Below are 24,803 nucleotides of genomic sequence, written 5' to 3' on the forward strand. Positions count from 1 at the left end.
GAAAATGCTCTCCAGCTTGATTAAAGATGTATTAAATTTGTTTAAATAAACCTCGTTGTAATGGCACATCATTTGTAAGAAGCTATTAGGGGGCTGGAAACTGTGCTGCTGTATTTGCATGAAAATGTGCCCTGCTCGAATTGAGGATCTCTCCTGAATTAACTGCAAAGGGAAAGTGACACTTTCATAATTTTTTCTGACAAAAAAAAAAAAAAAAAGAAGAAGAAGAAGAAGAAAGAAAGAAAGGAGAAAAGGAAGGAAGGAAAGGAGGAAAGGAAGAATGACTTGATGCAAAGCTCTGCAAATGAAGGGAGAACTGGGTGGGAACAACAGAGCCAAGCTCAGTCTGATGGGCACCCTTGATGTTCTCAGGGTGTTCGGTTAAAGGCGATCAATAATATTTATCTGCCAATTACTTTGCTTCCAGAATGGCTTCATCTTTGAGTCTGTGTGTGTGAGCACACGGATTGCTTGAGAGTAACCAGATCCATAAGGATGTTCAAAAGAAAGCTTGTATTGTCCTATGTCTTGAAGTTCCACGACTGGAGCCCCCTCCCTGGCTTCAATTTTGGTGCGGTCTCTGCAAAGGTAATGCTCCCTGGGTTTGTGGAGAAGCTTAAGCACCCGAATGCCCCCACCCACCACTCCCAAATGAAGTATATAGTTGCCAGATGTACCGTAATTCCTGCCAATGGCTCCTAAATGAGCTGCCACTCATAAAAGAAGGGAAAAAAAATAAAAAGTCTCTCCTTTAAATCAAATATTAAATTAAAACCTTTCCCACTGTCTTGTAGGAGTCCTGGTTCCAGGCCATCTGCCAATTTGCAGGAGCTCCAGCCTCTTCTGAGTTACCGTTTTCTGATCAAATCAGGTACAAGGATGCCCAGTTTTAACCTAGTTTCTTCCTCCTCAGGCCTTGTATTTCACTGGTGAAAATGTGCAGTTTTATCTGTTTACTGAAAACTGCCACCATCTCTCCAGCCTGTGGAGTCTTTCTAGGGGTGGTACAGGTGACCAGTTCTCTGTGCCACCCCGAGAGGCGGGGGTGCTGAGGGTCCGACCTGCAGCTCCTTGCTGCTCTCAGCCACTCTGCTCCAGCATTGTGCTGAGAGTTTTCACTATTCTCTTTGGAATCTTAAAATAGCCACATGATTAGATAATATTCCCATAATTATAAGTTGACAAACCGAGACTCAGTAACTGGCCTGAAATCACATAATTAGCAAGCAGTGAAGCTATGTTTTCAGCTTAAGTGTGTCTGACTCTAATGCCCATGCCATTTTATTATACTAACTTTGACTGGAATTTACCATCTGGAGATAAATTAAAGGACCCAGCTATGAGACATGACTGGGAATATTGATTAACAGTCCCAGGTTCTGAGACACATAGGAGTGTGTCCCCAACAAAATAAACCAGCCACGTAGTAGCAGAACAATTCTTTCCGGGCCAGCAATGCTTAGGGACGAAGAATTATTTGTTGCAAATCATTTAGAACCTTCTCTCTCTCTTTTTTTCTCTCTCCTCCTCTTTCTCCCTTCCTTCTCTCTCTCTCTCTCTCTCTCTCTCTCTAAGTCTTTTAAGCCTCGACATTTTCTGGCAAATAGTTTTAGCACATTTTCAACACTGAACCTTAATTTTGTTTTATTTTTCTAAAAGACCCTCATGCAATTTGAGATTAAATGTGATCAAAATGGGTTATCGTTTTGAACATGACCTGTGGCTTCTAAGTAAAAGTGCTTTTTTTCTGCTGTCCAAATTTGCATGAAGGCAATTCTAAAAAAAGTTTAGAACAATGGAAACATGCACAGAGTCAGTACATAGTCTTCTTAAGTAAGTATTTTGAAGAGGATGATGCAAAAATAGAAGGAAGGGAAGGTAATTCAGGAAGTGTTTACCAGAAGACCAGAAAATGCAGAAAATGCACAATTATTCTTTGATTGATTTGAGAGGAAGTCAAAGCATGTTTGAGGCTATTTCTTTTTAATTGTTTTCCTACCAATGTCCATATGAAGTTTTAAAATGAGAATGTTTGAATTAAAAATTCTTTAGAATATTGTGAATCCAACCCTTCTCATTCAAATAAATAAAAAAATAGATAAATAATTAAGCAACTTTAAATTATGGAAAGGAGATTGATGATGGCAAGATGGTTAATGAATGGCAAGGTTAGCTAGAGTTTCCCAACCTATAGCTTCTCCTTGTTTTCTCTCTACTACATGACTCAGTCTCACCCAATATCAGATCTTAGATTTGATGTCTCCCAACCTCAGAATCTTCAGAGAAAAGTGGCACATTGACCTTGTAAATTCTTTTGTGCTCTTTTGCTTTCCACCCAAAATCTACTTCTAAATTTTCCCTTCCAATTTGTTACAGAAAAAAACACCCAATAGAGAATACACAGAAAAACTGGGAAGCACTGAATCTATTATTTCTCGATAGGATCCTAGTTAAGATTCTGTTACGGTTGATTCAAATGAGCTAGTTGTTCCTGTCCACAGTTTTCACCAACTTGAAGCTCTAAACCTGCATCTCCTACACCATTTTAAAAAATATATATATATTCCATGCGTAGCATTTTACGGTAAGATAGTGAATGAAGGCACTCCCTCCTTACTTGTCTAAGTGGGCTACAAATCCCATCTGTGCTCCCTGGAGGTGGGTGGAGGCCCACGCAGGGGCTCCTGCTCTTGGCCTGGGATCTATGTATGTGTTTGTTTATTTGTCTTACTATAGACAAAGCAGAAGGGATCTCTCTCTCTCTCTCTCTCTCTGAAACTTTTGCACAGGGGCCCAGAATTTAAACGAATACTCCTGCCTTCTAGTGCTTTTTTCCTCCTCATTTCCTTTTAGTTTTTAATTTACCATTCCCAGCTGAGATCCTTGAGCAGATAGAAGCAACCCAGCTCCAGGCTAATTGGTTCATCATGCACTTTATGATAATTTTCATTCTGGATTTTGATTAGGTCAGTATGGGGACTGCTTTGGTCAAAGCTTGTAATGATCTGCCTATTAACTCTGAAATAGGGTCTTTGACTGTACTCATCTTATTAGATATCTCAGCTGCCTTTAACTCTGGTAACCATGAAATATTACTGAACTATCTTAATGTCTTATGCTGGACTCTGATATTTTCCATATTAGTTTTAGCCCTATTCAGCTCAATATCTTACTTTTATTGGAAGTTCTGAATGTTGCTGATGGGCAGATGACATACTGTTACCCCTTAAGACTGTTTTGTAGGATCAGCTTTTCACATGTATCTAGTGTGGTGAAGTGTGTCATTGCTCCTCTGAGTCAGCCAGACGTGGTGGCATTTGCCGCTCCACCACTTACTAACTTCTCTAACTAGTGACTAACTCACTTACTCTCTTTTTGCCTCTGTTTCTCCACTATGGTCCCAAAAACTGTTACTACGATACATCTATAAGGCATGCCACCGCGTTCAGCACGCAAGAAAGGTTCAATTAATGGTGCTACTGTTGCTTTAGGACTATCAAAGCAGATTTAAAACTTGAAATGTAGATTTAGACAGAATGTAACATAAGGGATATTCCGGACTAAACTAGAACAATTTGGCTTCAGTTTTCTTGATTTTTAGAGAGCGATATTTAGGGAAGTGGAAGTATTTACAGTTGATTCTATTCTCACTTTCACTTTATGTGTCTGACATTCTATTAGGTTTTTGGTTAATTCTATCCCGGCCTTGATTGGTATTGATTTCTATAAAACATCACAGAGGGGTGATACTTTGTTCATATTTTGTTGACTCCGATTCCTTTACAATTTGTTTGTTAGCAATTTTGAGTTCATTTTGGATTATAAATTTTGTAATCCATTGTCCAACCACTGCTTCCACTTCAAGTTCTTATTTTTCTTCTCTTTAATATTCAATTAGTTTAGCCATTTGGAAACTTGTTTATAAGCCTTGTGGTAACTCAATCAGTTACTTCTGATTTTGTTCCCCCTTTATAGCCTATGATTTAAATTTTAAACATCAATAAATTTTATTCTTGAAAGGCTAAGAACTGCTAACAGAAGTACTTTTACCCAACCAATGTGAAAATTTGAAATGCAGTTTTCTAAAACTGGCTGTTCTCAGGGAGAAAAAAAAAATCTACTATCCTAAATTACCTGATAATCAGTAAGTTTAGAATAAACGCCATTGTTTTCCACACACACACACACACACACACATATATATATATATATATTGTTTTCTATATATATATTTTTTACCTCAACTCACCTTTCTAAAAAAAATTTAAAAAAAACTCACCTTTCTATAGTTCTCTATTACGTTGTATCTTTAATAAGTTAGCCTTTAATTATATGTGTGTATGTATATATATATGTATATATATTTCTGATGCTTCTGCATTGACTCTTCACCTACAAAAAAGGGATAAAGATTTTCATATTATTGACACAAGTAAAGATTCCATTGTTTTTAACATGTATTTATTATTTTTCAATGAAGAATAAATTAAATCTTCAGTCACATTTATTGAGATTTATCAACTATTTAATAAGCCACAGTTTTATAGTTGTTGGGTCATATTTATACAGAATTTAAGTGGAAAATAATCTGAAAGGGGTTGTCAATCTGCAACAGATTCTGAACCACAAGTTGTGAAATTGGATGTTCTTCTTTTCTTCCCAAAGCCATTTACTTGAGAAAATTTGCCCTTGACTAATTTCAGTAATTCAGAAGAACCTCAGTTCACAAATTAGATATCTTTTCTTTCCCCATACAGATAATTATACTTTTACTTTTCTGATTTGTGCAGAGTTACATTTCAGACTCTTTTTAAGGGGATTTTTCTAAGAATATATTTTTGATATATTATTTAGAAATCACTCACTTACAAGAGAATTTTAATTTTCTGACTGTAAAAGACAAGAAGCATATGTGAAATAGTGTGGAGGTGCTGCTGTCTGGTGGCTCAACCCTTGGTAGCTTGCTCAACACTTTGGTGGCTGCAGTTTGAGGAAGGCATTATGGAGCTATCCTAGAATCAGCACCTCACATTGGGGTAAGTTCTTACGGGTGGGATCAACATATTCAGGAATGTTTTACTTTGTGTAGTAGGCTTAGAAATGAGGCACTTTATTGGGCTGCTTAACTAACTTTGTCTAACTAATATATATATCAGACTCCAGATTTATTCATATACTACGTGGACTGGTTCCCTTTCTGGGGGTAGAGCACTCCTGTTTACTTCCAGGAACAGCTCTTTTATCAGAATAATCCAGTTATTCTTGAGCATGGAAAAAGGAGCATCAGGAGGGCAGGAGTCTGATCACCTCCCTGGGAAGATGTGTCGCAGATACAAGAACATTCTTTTTTGTGTGGGACTGAATAAAAATGACCCAGCCAAAACTTAGTTCTTGTATTTTTATCTCTCTTTACATGTTCTTTAAATTAAAAATTAGATCTTGCTGACCACATCAATTTTTCCAAGATTAATAAACCTAATCTATCATTTTTTTTTCCTTAAGATTTATTTATCCATTCGAGAGAGAAAAGAGAGACTGTGGAGGGGGAGGGACAGAGGGAATCTTTCAAGCAGACTTCATGCTCAGTGCAGAGCCTAACAAGGGGCTTGATCCCACAACACACAAGACTGTGTGTTGAAACCATGAGTCAGATGCTCAACCGCTAAACTACCCCGACACCCCTTCTTTATTAATTTAGGATCACCCCATTACTGTAACCTAGCACTAATTGTAAAAATCTCAATTTCAGACATTCAAAAAGATTTTAAAGTTATTCTTAGAATTAATAAAATATGGCTAGTAGTGTTGGTTAGCGTCTTCCCCCATTTGGGCTGCTATAGCAGGGTACCATCATCTCAGTGGCTAATAAACAACATATACTTCTTTCTCACACTTCTGGAGGCTAAGAAGCACAAGATCAGGCTACAATAGATTCAATGTTTGATGACAGTCCATTTTGTGGTCCACAGACAGCTTCTGACTATGTCTGCACATGGTGGAAAGGAAGAAGGAGAAGCTTTCTGGGGTCTTTTTAATAAAGACACTAAGGGCTTATATCCCATTCAGAGGGCTTCACTCTCCTGACCTAATCACATCCCAAAGGCTCCACCTCTAAATGCCATCACAGTAGAGATTAGGTTTTAAGATATAATTTTGGGGAAATATAAATATTAGTCTATAGCAATTAGATAACAATAACTTTTTCATTGCAGATCCTTGCATAGACATGGATGCTTGCTTTATTACTTTTAATGTGGGAGAACAACTTGCCATTTAGATGTCTTTGATAAATATCTAAACTCAATCATTATATATTGACTTAAACAGGTTTCTCTACTTGCCTGTAATGAGGTCTGCAATGTTCTTTCATTATTGCCTTTCATATTTTTCTTGGTAGAAGCAATATAAAATATAATTTAAACCATTCTTCCTATTTCAACATTGTGTCAGTGATGTAGTTCTCTGATAATCCATATCAGAGAACTAGAGGAATAGTCATATAGGATCCAGAGTTTGATTTTTGGTTTTACCATGAACTATGTTAATTTTTTTGCTTTCTGGGATGCCTGGTGGCTCAGTGGTTGAACGCCTGCCTTTGGCCCAGGGCGTGATCCTTGAGTCCCAGGATCGAGTCCCACATGGAGCCTGCTTCTCCCTCTGCCTATGTCTCTGCCTCTGTGTGTGTGTGTGTCTTATGAATAAATAAATAAAATCTTCAAAAAAATTACTTGCTTTCTTTTTCAGTACAGATCACAGTAGTACCAGTACATGTTGTTGCATAAGTAGAGTCATATATGGTGGCTGGTACAATACCTGACACATAGCGGGTGATCTGTAACTGGTGTATATCTTTTCCAGATCCACTCAACCCCCACCTCACCTTCTCTTCTGCATTCTCCTTTGCAAATGTGATTTGAAGACAACACAAGGCAGGGTAAATAGATCTGTATTAAAGATTGCTATTACAATCTGGGGCATAAGAGTTTCCATCCTAGTTCTGATTTTTATTGACTCATGGACCTAATTGAAATCTCCCCCTCTTTCTCCTCTGTAACAAATGTTTGTTGTCTCCCATTTGTCAGTGTGGCTTGTGTTCCTCTCTCCGTGTTCCTCTTTTTCCTCCTGCCCATTAGCCCTTCTGTTGTCTAAACAAACAATTAAATGACAAAATGTCATATCAATCAACCCCATTTCTCTATTTTCATTCACAGTTAAGCTCAATACCAGCAGTTTCTTGTATTCCTTCCAGTTCTTCCATGTCCTTTCATTCCTCAGTCAACCATAGTATGACTTCCATATATATCTCTCCACTACAGGTGGCATCATCAAAGACATTGACAAAGGATTCCTTTCTTTATCTTCCTGGACTTTTTAATTGCATCACTCACTGCTGTTATGAAAACACTCTCTCGTGGTGTTAACAGTTCTTTCTCTCCTAAAATAGTTTTATGACTCCTTTTGTTCTTTGTTTAATTTTAATGGCTCCTAATATTCCATCTGCAGGTCTTTCCTTTCTACCCTTTACACTGTCTTTAGGCAATCTATTCCCAGAGTTGCCTTGTATACCTTCAATGTAAACCTATCAACTGATCTCAGGAATATGCACATCTCCCATCTCCCATCCCCTCCTGCTAGTCTTAGGGATACTTCATGGTCCAGGTTTTGAAAGCTGACCTCATCACTTTCCCTTCAAACTCACCACTCCTTTATTTCCTGAGACTTTACTATTACTGAAAACAGCAATCTGAATATTTTGGAGTACTTTCCCCACAATCTTAAAAACCATCCACATTGATTATAGTACATGAGATCTACTGAATAGTTCTTGAATCTGTCCCCTCACCTCCCTCTTGTCAGTTTTGCTCTTTCTCTCATAATTGCTCATCAGTCTGTAACCAATGCAATCAGTGGGCCATAATTGCTTACCTCCCCTGTAGTCCTGTTCCCTTTTCCCAACAGCCGTCGTTTGTTTTTATTTAAGGATTTACCACTTCTACCATGGTCAACACTGCCAGTCTAGTGTTCCAACTGGGTTTTGGGGGTGAAGCAGGAAATTTGGTTCTCAGCCAATGGACACACTCTACCAGGCAAATCTAATAAGAGAAATGTCTGAACTCTTATAGAAACAACCGGAAAAGAGTTTTCCTTTTCCTACTGGATTTAGGTCTAAGAGAATGAGGATTGAAATATAGCAGCCACTATGCCCCTGAGACACTAAGAATAAGACCAACATAGAGAAGGAAAGACTAAAAGAAGAAATTATTTCTTGATAAATTAAATTTGTCAGTTAAAAGGACCAATACACCTACTTTTTTAATAGGGAATTTTGGATTATCTATTATGAATTATTATTAGTAGTAGCAGCACTGGTACCTAAAATATACTTAATTGAAATATTTCTTAATGACTTCTGCTCTTGTCAGCCCACATCTACAATGACAAAGCCTAAGGCAACAATGTGTATGAAGGCCCATAAACAGTATGTCTAAATATTTAAAAGATTTAAGTCAAGTTAAAAAGCTATTAGGTCATCTTTGTTGAATATGCATTCATCAGGACAAAACTGAAGACAGTGTAAAGTTCTATTGTTTTTTAATGACTGAAAATAAATAAAATATCAAAGATAGAATTTAATTATTGAGTGTCTGTTTTGTGATATACTGGTAAAGTTTATATGGTTAGTGAAAGAAAAAAATATGAATTAATAAAGTCTCCATTCAATGTAATTTACTTTTTCTTAATTTCAGTAAATTAGTTATTATCATCATAATTTTTACATAATTTTAATTCTAATGGTAATGTTGATGTAAAAGATTAAGGATAAAATGCCATCACATTCACCATGCACTAAATTTGTCTGTCATATAAATTTCTTAAAAAGGAAATGCAGGGGCACCTAGGTGGCTCAGTCAGTTAAGCGTCTGCCTTGGGCTCAGTTTCCGCTTGATAGTTTTCTTCTTCTAGGAAAGAGAATGTTCTCTTTTCCTATAAGTGGAAAGTCAAGACTTGTACGTGAAATCTAAATTCAGGACTTGTATTCCTAACCACCGTGTTCCACTCTCTAACATGGCCCAGTTGTCCATTCTGCTATTATGCATGTACTGCTTCACTTTCCAAGAACATGTAGTAATTCTGATCAGCTAAGGAGAAATGTTTAAACATAATTATATGGCAACACCTATTGAACTCTATCTTAAATGCTTACTGAAGTGAATTATTTTGTCTCTTTCCATGATATAGCATATTTATCCTTAAGTAGATTGCTCACCTCTTCAAGGGCAGAAATTATGCCTTATACATCTTGATGTATCTTTTATTGCTAAAAACAATGCCTGTGGCATGTAATAGCTATAATCCTAATAAATCCATTTTTATTTGAAATTCTACCTATATTTAAGAGATGCTTTGTGTATAATGACTCATAGTGTTATTTGCTTTCCCTCTCCAGTCAATTTGGTGAAATTTCCAACTAGAACACCATGTCTCTGTAATTTATCATAGGGCCATTCCTCTTCTCCACTGGGGACACCTTCTCCTTGTTCTACATCTGTGTGTGCTTGGGGTGGACACCTGGTGGAAGGTCTGTTCACACGCATGCAGATGGGTGCTGGGAGCAAACCGCCCCCTCGTGAAAACTGGCTTGCTACTGAGAGAAATACCTTATGTCCTCTAATCCAAAGCCATCCTGCATGTTTTCCTTACCAGGATTTAAAGAACATACTCTGTTCCCATCCAAATGTGAAAAGTTTAATTTCAAAATAAAATGTGTCACAATAGCAAAGAAACAAAAGGGGAAAGATTCCTTATGTCATCACCAGTTGACATGTCTTACTTTTACAGGTTCTGTATGTAATACAAACTCTTAAAAAATACTCTGAATAAAAAGATTAACACAATTTTTATTCTTGTGAATCTGAAGTATTTAAGAAGAATGTCAAAGAAATATTTCCCTCACACTGTCCAGTCTAGACATGATAGTTTAAGAATGTATCTTTCGCTCTCACACATGTGCAAATTCTCTTTCCTTCTGCCATGAAAATGTTCTTACTCTAAACCAACACTGAGGATACACAACCAGTCATTATGAACCTAAGGACTTTATACACTTTTGTTGCAATTATCTTTATCTGCTAGAGGGCATCAATTAATTCATGAAAAAGCGGGCAAACAAACAAAACTGTGTGCCAGCTATGAACCAGGCATTTTGTCCAGTGGTTATACAAACAAGCATCAGATGAACTCCTTACCATCCAGCAGAATTGATAGTCCTTGTTAAAATGCAAATGTTATCTACATAAGTTAACACATCAAACCACTTAACCACAAATGGTTTGTCAAATTACTAGTCAGTCACCCAGAGGACACTGACCTGATGGAATAGAACTTGATGTAGGTAAATGTGTGTGAGAAATAACAGGGATCAAGCCATCTGCATGTAGGATGATGCCTACATGAAATTTTCAGACCATTTGGTAGATCATGTGGGTTTGTCAAAGAGGTTAGGTAAACAGAAAAGTAAGTTCAGAAATTTTAAAGACACAGTTGTTTCAATGTTCATGCAGATAACCAAACACTTAAAGGTTTACTATTTTCCTCCACTGAGGTAGATCTAATCAGGAAGACTTTTTTTTTTTTTTAAACAAAAAGCAAAATTTTCCCACCGCTTTCACAACATAAGCAAAGCAAAACAAAATGGAAAACAATACTTGTGTGGCCGATTAGGGTAGAGGGAAGGCTGCCTGTGGCTCAAGACATCTGCCCTAGGGATATCAACAGTCCCACACAGCTTCCCTAAGGGATGGGCCCAAACTTCCATATACCTTCATTCCAATTGTGGGTTCTGAGTATCTTTAGGCACATTCATTAAGAAGCTTTTAATTATTTATTTATTTATTTATGATAGTCAGAGAGAGAGAGAGAGAGAGAGAGAGAGGCAGAGACAGAGGCAGAGGCAGAGGCAGAGGCAGAGGGAGAAGCAGGCTCCATGCACCGGGAGCCCGACGTGGGATTCGATCCCGGGTCTCCAGGATCACGCCCTGGGCCAAAGGCAGGAGCTGAACCGCTGCGCCACCCAGGGATCCCCATTAAGAAGCTTTTAATAGAAGTTGGAATATTCCTTATGGAGTAACTCAATATTATTCCATTATGATTATCTACAATTCTATTTCTTATCAGAAAAAAAAAATAATGGTGACAATGATTAGCACTTATGAGTTCAGCAAAGTCATCTACTTTGAAAATAAAGAGCTTGCCTCTTCCAGAATCTCTGAATTCACTTTATTTTGAAAAAAAATTTAGAATATGATTTATTTATTTTTAGTTTTGCTTTACATTCTAAGCAACAAGTATTCAAATGAATACATTGAATAATATTTAGAAAAAGAAAATCCTTTTTCCTGATTTTAGGATAAAAAAGAATCATCCATGTAAGTTTTATTTTATTAGATCACTTACGGACATTGTACATATCCTTTTACATATACAAATATATTTTTTCTCAGTTCAAGTTGAATAGAAACAAGAAAATATATATTATATAAATAACAAGACATCACTTCACAGCTTTATAATATAGGAAAGGGAAAATAGGTAACCTTTGAGAAGAAATAACATGCTATTTTCTATTCCAGAAATTGTTATTTTGATGGGAAAAAAATGCTGATCATTGGGAAGCAGAGGTGTTTAGATTTAGAAATCATATTATTTGAGGGCACCTGGGTGGCTCCATGGTTGAGTATCTGCCTTGGCTTAGGGGGTGATCCTGGTCTGGGGATCGAGTCCAACACCAGGCTCCCCGCATGGAGCCAGCCCGCTTCTCTCTCTGCCTATGTGTTTGCTTTTCTCTCTTTATCTCTCATGTATAAATAAATAAAATCTTTGAAACATTAATAACAATTAATATGCAGAAGCGAATGTGACTTTTCTTTTTGCATTTTTCTTGACTTCCCATGTTTGAGCATAGGACTTTTACTACTACAGATTATTTTGATTAGAAGATGAGTGAATAATGTGTAGTAGAATAATAAGGTGATCAAGCCTCTCCAGCTTCCCCTAGCAGTGAGCTACTGTGTTCAGGGGACCTGGAATATGCCATCTTCCTGCTCCGTGTGATTAGCAGGCAGTAACAGATCCTTTAAATATAAATTCAGTGCATATTTAGGGACAAGGCACACTAACTGAGAATACTGCCAGTGGTCTATTCTAATAAGCTGCTAACTAAATTGGAAAATATCAGTGGATTGTCCATCCTTTACTTTGAAACCTTTAAATAACTTGGAGAAAGAGAAGTGGAAGTGGGACTCCAGAGAGAGTTGAGCAATATGACAGTGGTGAGTTTTACCTCCTGTCTCAGCAAAGCTTTTCCTGTCATTTCAGTTAGCATTTCTTCTCATACACTTGATGCTTGTTCTGGTGAGAACAATGTTGTTATCCAAGTGTGCCTCCCCTCCATCATTTTTCATGCCTTTGTTCAGGAATTTAGTTTCCAGCTTTTTCCCTTGTTTTTAATTTTGTCTTAAATTTGTTCCCAAAAGTTATAGTATTGACTTTATTGATTTTTATGAGGTTGTAATTATAAAGCTATTGTTTACAAACATAAGTGATCATTTTTAAGGATAATACAGGCTCCGTTTGCTGCATTTCAAATGCCTGTTATTTTTTTCAACTCTTGTTACCATAAAGAGCTGAGTCTACTTTAAATAATGAATGACTGTCACTTAATTCCTATGAATTATCCTGAATGTTGAAGTCTATCTTTATTTTAAAAGTTAAAATCATATGAATAAAATAGTTACATGCAAATTGTCTCTCATATTCTAAGGAGAGCTAAGGCTTTTGCTAAATTTTGCATCAATGTCATAAGTTGATGCATTATTCTTTTCTCAAATTGATAATAGCTGGAGAAAAAAAAATCTGAAAAGAGGTGATCTCCAACCAAAAACCTCAGGAATTTTCTGACATATGAGTTTGTTATTTGGTTATAAATTGAGATTAAGACAAGGAGAGATAAGAATGTCATTGACTTAATATTTTTTGAATATTTTAAAATACATAAGAAAGTCATTGACTCAATATTTTTTAGATCATATGCACACCATGAAAGTAAACCCTAGATGTAAGGGTGGCTAGGAGAAGAGTAATTGATAAATAGAGCAAACAGTAGTGCCTCTTAATGCAATAAGGAATATACCTCCCTTGAAGCAGAAGGAAATGGATCTTTCTCTCCACCAGCCTCCTCTCATCCATGTTAATTCTTGAAATGAGATTGTAGTCAGTTTGGTTCAGATGGGATGGTGTCTTAGTTGGCTCAGGCTATGATAAAATACCATAGACTAAGTGGTTTAAATAGTAGAAATTTATTTCTCACAGTTTTGAAAGCTGGGAAGCCCAATATCAAAGTTCCAGCAAGGTCGGTTTCATTTTGAGGTCTCTTATTCTGGTTTGGGGACAGCCACCATCTTCCTGTGTGCTAACTTGGCCTCTTCTTTGTGGGCACATGGGGAAGAGAGCAAGCTCTTTGGTGTCTTTCTGTATTAGGGCACTAATCCCCTCATATAGCCCTAATCTTAAGGCCCTAACTTTCAATGCCATGACCTTGGAGGTTAGAGCTTCAATATATGAATTTGATGGAGACATAAGCAGTCTATTATAGACAGTGAGATATTTTTAAAAAAATAAAAAAGTTTTAAATCTCAAATCTTATAGGAGCCAAGCAGGGCTGTGTCTTAAGATGATGCTTGTGATGTTTAGTAAATTCTTCTCTATGTAATGAAGAGAACACTGGCTTGAGCATCTGTGAAAATTGAGTTTAAATTCTGCTTGTGTAATTTCTTAATTGTGTGTGATTTTGAATTTTTAGTGTCTCTAAGACTAAACATTCATGCACAATAATTTTGACCTATTTGTTGTATTGCAAAGTATAACAGAAGCAATGTACATGAATATGCTTAAAAATAGTAAATACTCAATAAAATACTTCTAAAATACTTTTTAATGAACCTGATCCTATGTATTATTACACAAATAAATGTGCCACACAATTAAGAGACCATTAAAAAAATAACTGCAATTGACCACAGTTACATAGTCAATATACAAGGAAGGCCATATCCCATCTTATGATCTTTCCATCATTCCATCGAATTCTAAAGCCACTACATTAATATATGACCAAAAACTTGGCCCAGAAAAAGTCCATAAAGGTATTATTATACATTTAAGTCATATGTTAAGTAGTTTTACAACCAGCAAGAAGGAGCTTTTCCAAAGAAAATTGTTTGCAAATATGACCTGTCGGATTATGGCATGATTATCTCAAGGAAACCATTTTTCTTCAGTTTGGAAGTATTTTTGTTTTTGTTTTTTTGTTGGTTGCTCATTTTAAGTTCATGACTCTCAGATTCTTGGTATGTAGCTCTCCCTCTGGTGCAAATTTTCCTTACTATTCAATGGAGAGTTAGAAAAACATATTAAAATACCAGGATACAGAACATGGCCTCATTTTCAGCAAACCTATCATATGAGCAAACATGAATCTATGTGTTCATGTCTAGACTTTGGCTCGATATAAAGATAACTGCTCCAACTCATAATATGTTTCACCACGTTTATCTTGCCTCATTAAACTTAATTCCCAGAAGAAACCTGCATGAGCGGCTATTGATGAGTCATTTCCAGTCACTCCATTGACTAGAGTAACCAAGATAAGATTTTGGAAATGAGTACAACCTAGAAGGAAGGTGGGTTGTAAAAATAGCTTTGGTCAAGCTTGAGTCATTTTACTTGTATGTATGAACTTAACAAATACAACTTAAGAAATAGTGAACGCCTTCAACTTTAAATGAACTTTTAGTGTCCAAGTATACAGTGCCATTTTCTGTCTTCTATTTCTTTGTTTACTGTACTTTTCTTCCTTCCTTCCTTCCTTCCTTCCTTCCTTCCTTCCTTCCTTCCTTTCTTCCTTCCTTTTTTTTCTTTTTTAAAGAATGAAATATCCTTTGTTCTTCCTTGTGTCCCCAGGACCTGAAACTGAGAGTCACAAGTTGGTCAGTCATGTGCCCCGGGGCCTCTATGCCACTGGAACGGAGCCCACTGCACCGTACTCTTCTATATTGCTTTTACTAACTAGTTTCTTCAGTAGAACAAAGCTGAAGACTCTCGATAAACTGATACAATTGGGGATGACAGACCTGTGCGTGTGGGTTGTTGGATAAACAGAGAAATAGGTATGTCAACTCTTATCTGAATTGTGAATGCAATCATCACCTAGCTGAGAATCTCTGGAGAAATAAACTAATTAGCCAACAGACAGAAGAGGTTCCAGGTTTTCACAAAAGGTATAGTGACACATAGGCAATATGACCTGTTCCATGATTTTTACATCATGTCATAATGATATCACAAGACACAGGAAAAGCTGTTCAAATGATCAGATGCATCATCTTATACTGCAGGTTCCCAAAGAATGTAAATAGCTGCTTATCAATTTGGATTAGTGTAAGTGCTGCCAGACAATTACAAAGAGCAACAATAGTATATTCTGATGGTCCTTAGTGATAAATTCAATGGGACAGAGAGATAAACCAAAATTAAATATGACACGGAAAATTCTGGGTTAAGCCCTTGGGCAGCGGTCTACCTTATGCTTTACTTAAATAAGACTTAGTAGATCGGGTGGTATCAACAGGTTTATTGACCAAATTCATGTCAAATGATTCTAGAAAATCACAAAATACAAACAAGAAGTCCAGGTGATCATTCTGTGTCTCTACTGTGGTAATAATATTACTAACAAGTGTATTAGAAGCTAACATTACTCATTTGTGTCATATTTTTTGACTTTCTCTTATTGAGGGGGGTTTTGAAATGAATACATTCTTCACACAAACATACGCACGATGCACCAGTGATTGTGTAGTTGAACTAATGTTTTCAGAGATGATGAACACAAATAACAAGTGAAAATTTGAGGGCCACAACACTACAATTCCAAAGGACACTCTTTACATTGTTTTCTCTATTATAAAAATGAAATACACTAATACTACATTCTATCTAAAAAAATAAAAGGAACAACTTACAGGTCTACATTATTGCAATATGTGCTGTCTGTTGTGCAAGCATTCCTCACTGGAGATTTTTAAATCAGATTGATCCCATACTTACCTTTACGACGACTTATTTAAAGCAAGTCTCCCTCGAGGTCATACTGTCTTTAGAGGGGGAATGGAGTAAATGAAAATTGTTGATGCAAAGAAAAACAAAATATATTCTATAAGCCATCTTATTAGCTATCTTATTTAAATATTTAATCTCTCTTACCTCAGGAAAAGGAAGTCTGTTTTTATTTAATTCTATTGTTTAAATAACTGACCACTACACTTTCAGTTAAATATTATATTCTTATACTCTTCTCTTTTTCTTTTCTTCTTTCTTGTTAAGAGTCATAGCAACCTGGGTTCTGTGATGAGACTGTCACCTCTGAGCCATGCTGAGTAAGAGGAGACTTTCAGAATACGGACACGAAGGTACAATGGGCCATCTGCACGCTTTCACCAGTGCTAGTGCAAAGACTCTTTGGCAGGAGAAAGTCAAGGAAAGAGAGAGAGAGAGAAAAAAAAAAAAACTTAGAAACTACAGATGTTTAACCTTTCAAATTTTTGTCATAGGCGACTCCGAAGCAGATCTATGAAACCACCATATTCCCCATGACCCTGGAGTGAGCCAGGATAAAGTTGGGCTCAATATTTCTTGTTATCATTCCAATAATACTATCTTGGGAAGAGAATATTTCCAAGAAAGTATGTTCAATTCTGGAAATGCTAATGGGTTGGCAACTTTCCCCCAAGTCTTTCTAGCTGCAGGGAACAAACGAGGGCAGAGTGCAGCCAGTTACTGGGAGTACTTGCATTTCCTAAGTCCTCCAAATTGCTTACCTACTAATCCCCAGTGCTTTGCTTTCCTGCGAAACAGGTCCCATTCCTGGGAATTTGAAATTGCTTTAATGGATAAAGTGGTGCCGGGGACATGTTATTACCTGTATGTGTGCATGAAACTCACATACATGCTTGCCCCAAATCAAACATTTATTTTCCAACCAGAAAAGAGGAAGTAGATTCAGATTCAAGTTTCTTTAGGGACGAGATCATGCTGAGAGGCAAATGAATGGCCACTGTGGGGAATTTATTTCTCCTGCTGAAAAAGCAAAGGCTAATAATAATTGAGGTTGATTTGCAAAATGCACAGCTTTACAATAATCATATGATACCTAGTAATTTTGAAATTGAGGTAAAAAAAAAAAGGAAGCACTTCAGAAGCCGGAATTATGAAAATCAAGAAGTTGCTTAAAATATTTGAGAGTGTGCTTAGAGAATCAAATGCCATATGCTTTATTTGCTTCTGAAGAGAAATCGTCTTTTCTGTTGGAACAAATTGCACACAGGTGTTTGATACAGAGTTTATAAGCTATCAAGAGGAGCAGAATGTTTCGGGCTGGGGTAGGAGGTGTTAATTTGGGAAAGGTGGTATGAGGGGTGGATGGAGAGAACAGAACAAGTAGGAAAAAAAAAAGAAGTATCTTAGCCATATTTGCAAACTGGGTGGGGTTGTTAGAATTGGAATTTACCACCTGAGGGCAAACCCACATTAATTTATGCAGTCAAATTAGGATTCTGCTTTTCAACTACTTTGCTTATGAGTCGCTGGTGTAAGAGAAACAAGAAACATAATAAAATTAACGTACATAGTGGTTCTGTATCTATTTCTGCCAATTATGTGGGAACTATACATAAAACTGGCTTAAATTTCCTTTCCACTCACAGGTCTCAATGGAATTAAGGATGACCCATTTTACTGATGAGAAAACTGAGACCAAATTTTAGTTGACTGCAGTATGCGTAGATTGGGTGTGTAACACGCATTGCTTCTCATACTGACAGATCCAGATACACAGGTCATTGATGCCTGATATGTGAGGCATCAATGTGATAATCTCTCTGGGGAAATATAAAACACGGTTTTTGAAATGGAATCTATAATGAAATATCACCAATGCAAATTGACCTAGGCTCATAAAATAGGGTAGAAAGTTTGACATTTCAGAGTCATGTCCAGGATATCCAAAACAAAAACAAAAACAAAAACAAAAACAAAAACAAAAACAAAACAAAAACAAAAAAGCAAAACCAAAACCAAACCAAAAACAGAAGCTGTTAACTAGAGAGTCAGGCCCACTTCACCAATTTTAAGACGCTACATTGAGTTTTCTTACTAATGTATAGACTGTCATGCTTTAGTTTATGTGACACTAAAACATTGGATGGAAGGTGGAAATTTAGCTGTCTTCAATAATCTACCTTCCCTAAATAGGCTGTTAAAAGTCATCAGAGTGACCCTTTGGAGAGAGAATCCATTAATTGGTCTGTATGAAATAGTCTGGATCTCCCTTTAATCTCCCTTTAGCCTGTCTTTCCAGTAAGTATGAATTCAAAAACAAGTATTCATAACAAAACCTTGTAAAAACTCCAAAAGCATATTTTTAAAAACACAATCAAAGCATTTGAATATTATTGTCAAGGAATTATCTACAACAAACAGAAGATTAACCATTGTAATCCCCACAATTACTTTATTCATGGTAAATTTCCTTAATTCTAAAATAAATTTGTTTATTATCTCTGAATATAGAATGTTTAAAATCATTTCTCCCTGATTAAATGCTAAGTTATTGAGTTAATTTTCATTGTGTTTTATTTTTGGAAAGTAAGTACAGAAACTCAGGTTTTGTGTTTTATTAGAGATAATTTTAAAATTTAAGCAACAAACGATCAAGCGTTAGAAAGTTCTGTGAGTTCCTTTCTGAAATTAACCAATTGCAAATGGAATGTTGAAATTCTAAGACAGACAACACTTTTGCTAGTGAATAACTTATACCAAAGTCAATGTCATAGAAACTCAATGTGAAAATATCTCTTTCTTCTCAATGTATTAAATAATAAACTCATTGGTAGTTTTTGAAGGGAAGTCCTCATGTTTGGTTTGAATAATCTGAAAATTCTGTTTGGTAAACTTGATTTGATTTACATTCTGTCCATTTTTGACAGGAAATTATAATTGCAGCAATCAGAAAAAAATAGAAAGCATTAAGAGATATAATATGCAATTTTGGACCTAGGTTGCTAATGATATTTAAATCTTGGAAAACCCAAAACTAGAATATTTTTTTGTTGTTGTTCTGATTGTAGCTACTTGAAAATATGTGTGGAGGTAGAGCAAGGGGGTTGAACTGTAGTGATTTGTTACTGGTAAATTCCCAAACTGGATGACTCACTAGCATATAACCAGCCCAATCTGTACCAATTTTACAAACATAAGGGCTGCTGATAATTACAGCATATATAGCTCAATAATGAAAAGATAGTTTTAAATGATAATTTTATTTTCCCCATTTAATTTTTTAACTTTATTTTCTTCAAAAGTTTTATTTACTCCAGTGTAAATGAGTAGAATTTCTTTATGATTTGCAGATTTATGACTTTATTTACAAGAGTTCAATACATAGTTAAAAACATATAGGGAAAAATTACTTAATCCGGACAGTTTGGCAATGTTGCATAGTGACAAAATCATTTAAAAGATGTGAAAATATTTTTTTTTTATTCCTTATAACAGATCTTCTATTTCAGAATAACTGACCTAAGGTCATATGGATACTACCTTGTTCATCTTATTTTTTTTATTTTTTTACTAAGGATTAGTTCTGAAAGGGACTAGAGATAGGGCGGGGAACTGGGGAAGATTTTCTCTTTTCAAAATAATTCTCTCAGGTAACCAATAATACACAAACTTTTTCATAAGTATTGGATTGCTAATTTTCATTCTAATTATTACTAATGAAAGTCTTAAATATGCAACTTTGAGATACCCAATAACTCCTTTCAGTTTTAATGTGTTCCTTGTGCATTTTAATTTTATTGCTGAGTGGGATTATCTCTTGTCTTTTCATTGCCTTATTAGTTCTTTTGTAGGAAAATAATTTATTTTTTATTTTTTTAAAGATTTTATTGATTTATTCATGAGAGACACACAGAGAGAGACAGAGACATAGGCAGAGAGTGAGGCAGGATTCCTGTGGGAAGCCCGATGTGGGACTTAATCTCTGGGCCTGAGATCTACCCTTTAGGAAAATAATTTAGTGATCTTCAAAGCTAAAGAGTTTGACAGTCTAGTTCAAGTTGATCAGATCTTATTTGCTACTTAAAACTGAGTTCCAAACCTAAGGTATACTATTATAGATGTATTTCACAGAGGCAAATATTTGATGAGAAAAATTTAAAAATCTAAAAACACAGCATGAGAAATCAATTTTGGAGTTTTCTTCAACAGCTGTGTTCTAGCAAAAATAAATATGGATACCTAATTAAAAATTATAATATTATAACACATTCAATAATTGTATTAATCTTGGTGGACTCTTTCCTCTAGTTATCTCCAGTGAGGTTCATGAAATACTCATTGTACATATCCCTACAATCTGGAATGAATTAGTTGTTTTTTATTTTCTTTTTATTGGTTAAAATAATTTGAAAATTAGGGATGATTAATGTCCTTATTTTCTCCCTCTACCTTTACTGGCAATTATATTCTGGCAACAGATTAACTATAGAAAAAAAAAAGTTCACATGGAGACTACATACTGAAAAAGTTGTAAGTGGAGTGTTAGCTATGATAGTTACTTTAAAAAATATAAAACCTATAACGTTCTATTTGAGATCATATATTGACTATATATGATCTCAAATATATATGACTATAACTTTTAGTCAATATCCAGGTAATATTCTCAGAGAGTAACTGATAAATAAGATAATTCTAACTGAAGACATTCATTATTCAAAAGGCATTTCAAACTGGTAGTAGACCAGAAGATAGAAGCCAGACCAAAATGGGACCACAGTTGGCTGACTCAATACTCTGAGATGTGATGGTGTTGGCATAATGACATCACTACTCTCTTGGGACCAATCATTTGTAATGCAGGTGGCAGAATGAGACTGAGAGACTGATCTCATCAGAAAATAGCTGATCCAGACAAAATGACTTTTTCAGTGTCTACAACTGCATTTCTGTCCATCCACGTCACTGGAGTAGAGGATATATGCAAGTGGCATTACAAAATTAACATAGTTTAAGGGGTTATAGGTAATCTAGAACCAAATCTCCTGGTTGACAATGAAAGCTCTACTCAGGTATTAATTAAGACTTTAAGTACTATTTGGACCAAAGTCTTGTGTAAAAGCCTAGTAGTCAATAAATAGGGATTACCACTATCTTTATTTTTTTTTTTTAGATTCTATTCAATAGAAAAGTTCCTGTCCATCCTTCCTTCCTTCCATCCTTCCATCCTTCCTTCTTTCCTTGCTTCTTTCTTTCCTTCTTCATTCCTATGGACTACGTACTACAAAATTTAGTGATATAAACTGATAAGATATGGAAAGAGTTGTGTAAATTCAATGATTTCTCATCAATGTGACTTCTTTTGGGTAGATATATTACAATTATAAAGATATAGACATAAAATTTAATTTAAAAATTCTTTATTTTTTGATACTTTTTCTTCATGTACATCCAAAAATAAAAACATGAAAGTTGAAAATTTGTCTTTTAGACCCTGCCTGTCTGAGCTTTTGGTTCAGAGCAGTTTAGATGGTGTCAGATTAAAATACATGCCATAATAGTCATTAAAGTTCCAAAGCTAATGCAAACCTGATTCAAGCATCCCCAACTGACAATGTTTTATGACTTCTAGATATCTGATTCCTTGATGTCTCTTCATTTGCATTTGTTCTAAATGCATCAAGACAGAAAACCTTGAATTCTAAAATGAAGAATAAATTTATAACTGATTAATACTAATTGTTGTTTGTTTAGTAATTATCCTTAAGTTTTCAAGGAAATGTTGCTATTATTCACACACCCTGACAACACAGATGGACGAGTCTTTGCTGCAACAACATCCATGTTCAGATGAACTTTATTTTATAAAGTAGAGAGCTAAGTGTTTTATGGAAAGGGTAATAATCTGTTTACTGAAAGATGTAGATTTTCTTTAGGAAATTGGTTTGTTCTGAGTTGGGTAAGTTATCAAAGGCAGAGAAAAGTTGACAATCTATTTGCAGCCATCATTTAAAATTCATACCATTTCCTTCTCACTCATTACAAAAAACACCACTCTGTGCAAGGTTCTACAAGCAAAAGTTCTTCCATTTGGATGGCCTTAAGAGAGCCTTGCAATGACAGATGGTTTGGTTAATTACAAAATTAAACTTTATGCTATTGAGACATAATTTCAGTGAATAATATTTTCCAGACAGAGTTTAATAAGCAGTTTGTGGTTGAGTAGCCTTTTGCCCAAAAAAGGGAACCAGGTCTCTGTGACTACCTTCTACATTCAGAGAGCATGAGGGTAGAGGATGTTAACTTGACTACCCTAGGAACTGAGTTCCAGTAACCTTATCAGAGCCTAACAGAGTGACCCCACCCTAGATGTTGTGAAAGAAGGACTGTTGAAACAGCACCTGGCATTTCACCCTGAACTCCTATAACACTTGCTGATTCACTGACCACAGTCAGGGGAAAGTACACTGGATGTTCAGCTGGCCTTCCTGGGTGAGTCCTTCTGGTAAACATGGACTCATCTGAGAAATCACAGGTTTTTAACATTCACATACAGGAACTTTGATTTTTTTTCTGAAATGTGGTAAAGCGGATCAATTTTTTACATGTTGAAATCTACAAAGATTAAGATTAGAAATCTAAATCTTTGTAAAATCAATATCCTTTAAAATCATGCATACATTTATTGTTGTTTATGTATTGCTTACTGAAAAGCAGTTGGGAATATTAGTATCTGGTATGATCAGAAGTTTGATTTTGGGTGAACAGATATTCTCCAGGTAATTTGGGGGAAAAAATGTTGACTTTACTTGACTAACTTGAATGGGTTAAAGAGAAGAGATTTCATACTGAGGACACCAGCCTTGATATTCTAGTTTTAAGAACTAGTATCTGATCTGAGTAGAACCAAACAAGATTTATTTTGATCTGTAAGAAATTAGAAAATTGACAATATATGCAATGGTCTATGTGATTTTATTTTTACATTTTTTATATGCATGTTTAGTAAAATAGCTATAGATATACACACAAATACTAAATTTATGGTGGGACCAACTTATACTCTAGTGTGTTACTGGTTCTCCATGAAACAAACAAAGAGAAATTGAGCTAATTTTTCCCTCCAATAAATTGTTGACTGTTTTTACTAAGTGAAAAGTTTAGAAAGATTACAAAATCTTGATGATAAATTAACTGCTACCCAGAAAAAATTCAAGTAATTACCCTACCATAAAATTCTCCTGTCTGATTCCCTTCATCCTATCTTCAGAAGCTTTTTGAAAATGTTAGTTACATGATGGTGTAATCATGTCTTTTTCATCCTTATTTCACTACAGGAAACTTTGTCGTAATGTATATCAAATATTTAGTGGCAAATTTTAAAATCAGTAAATGACTAGATTGAAACTTTTTAGCAATTGACAATCAAAATTTAAATTAACTCAATACTTGGTACTTCTGTGAATATTGTTTAGCTGATAGAATCTACAGATTCCAAATATGCTTTCTGAAATTAAAACAAACAAACAAAGAAAAACATCATTGTTTTTAATGGCAATAGCACACTATGGTCTAATGACCTAGGGGTAGAGTTGTGATAAATGACTTACGAAATGTATTCTAAAATCATCACAAAAGTATAGACGCCACATTTTCTGTGATTAGAATATTTTTATACATTAGTGGGGAGTGAATGAGTAAAGAGAATCAGCATTTGTTGGGTTCCCCTTCATATGTGTGTCATCTTAATGAAATTGGTAAAACAGGATACCAAGGATCAGAGCAGTTGTTAAATCCTTCAGAACAGATAGAATGAAACTAAGTCTTACCAATTCATGAAGACTTTTCCCTGTCAATGTATTTAATTTTTATTTTTATTATTTTTTTTTTAAATTTTTTTTAATTTTTATTTATTTATGATAGTCACCAAGAGAGAGGGAGAGAGGCAGAGACACAGGCAGAGGGAGAAGCAGGCTCCATGCACCGGGAGCCCGACGTGGGATTCGATCCCGGGTCTCCAGGATCGCGCCCTGGGCCAAAGGCAGGCGCCAAACCGCTGCGCCACCCAGGGATCCCCTGTATTTAATTTTTAAAATCAACTATCTTAAGGTATAATATACATAAAATAAAATGAACCTTTTTAAGCCTATTGAAAAAAATGTGCCCATGTATAACTAACCACTACCACAATTAACATAGAATATTTTTATTAATTCAGAAAATTTCTTTGTGTCCCAATTTAGTCAATCCCCTTTTCCCAGTCAACTCTAAGAAGCCGGTGATCTGCTTTATGTTACCCAATTACTTTGTTTCATCTAGATTCTTGCATCAGTAGTATCATAGGGTATGTACTGTTAAGTGTCTGGCTAATTTCACTCAGCATAGGGATTTTGAGATTCATCCCTATTGTATTGTGAATCAAGTTTCCCCTCCCATATCCCTGAGTTCCATTGTATTCCATGGTATGACTTTACCACATTTTGTTTACCCATTTATTTGCTAATAGATATTTATTTGGGCAGTTCCCAGTTTTTGACCATTATGAATAAAGTTTCTCTGCATATTCACTTACAAGTTTTTTTCATATGTGGACATGTTTTCATTTATGTCAGGGAAATACTCAGAAGTGG

The 24,803-nt window shown here is 35.5% G+C and overlaps 1 long non-coding RNA gene across 1 annotated transcript; it reads left to right on the top strand.

The window, feature by feature from the left end:
• Nucleotides 1-429: 429 nt before the first annotated feature.
• On the top strand, nt 430-18,733 carry LOC140611967 (uncharacterized). Its single transcript, XR_012013308.1, has 6 exons — nt 430-588; nt 795-871; nt 4,900-5,036; nt 15,019-15,224; nt 16,441-16,526; nt 17,820-18,733. It is a non-coding gene; the product is annotated as an uncharacterized lncRNA (long non-coding RNA).
• The last annotated feature ends 6,070 nt before the right edge of the window (nt 18,734-24,803 follow it).

The sequence above is a fragment of the Canis lupus genome, chromosome 20 (assembly GCF_048164855.1).
Source record: "Canis lupus baileyi chromosome 20, mCanLup2.hap1, whole genome shotgun sequence".
Lineage (NCBI taxonomy): Eukaryota > Metazoa > Chordata > Mammalia > Carnivora > Canidae > Canis > Canis lupus.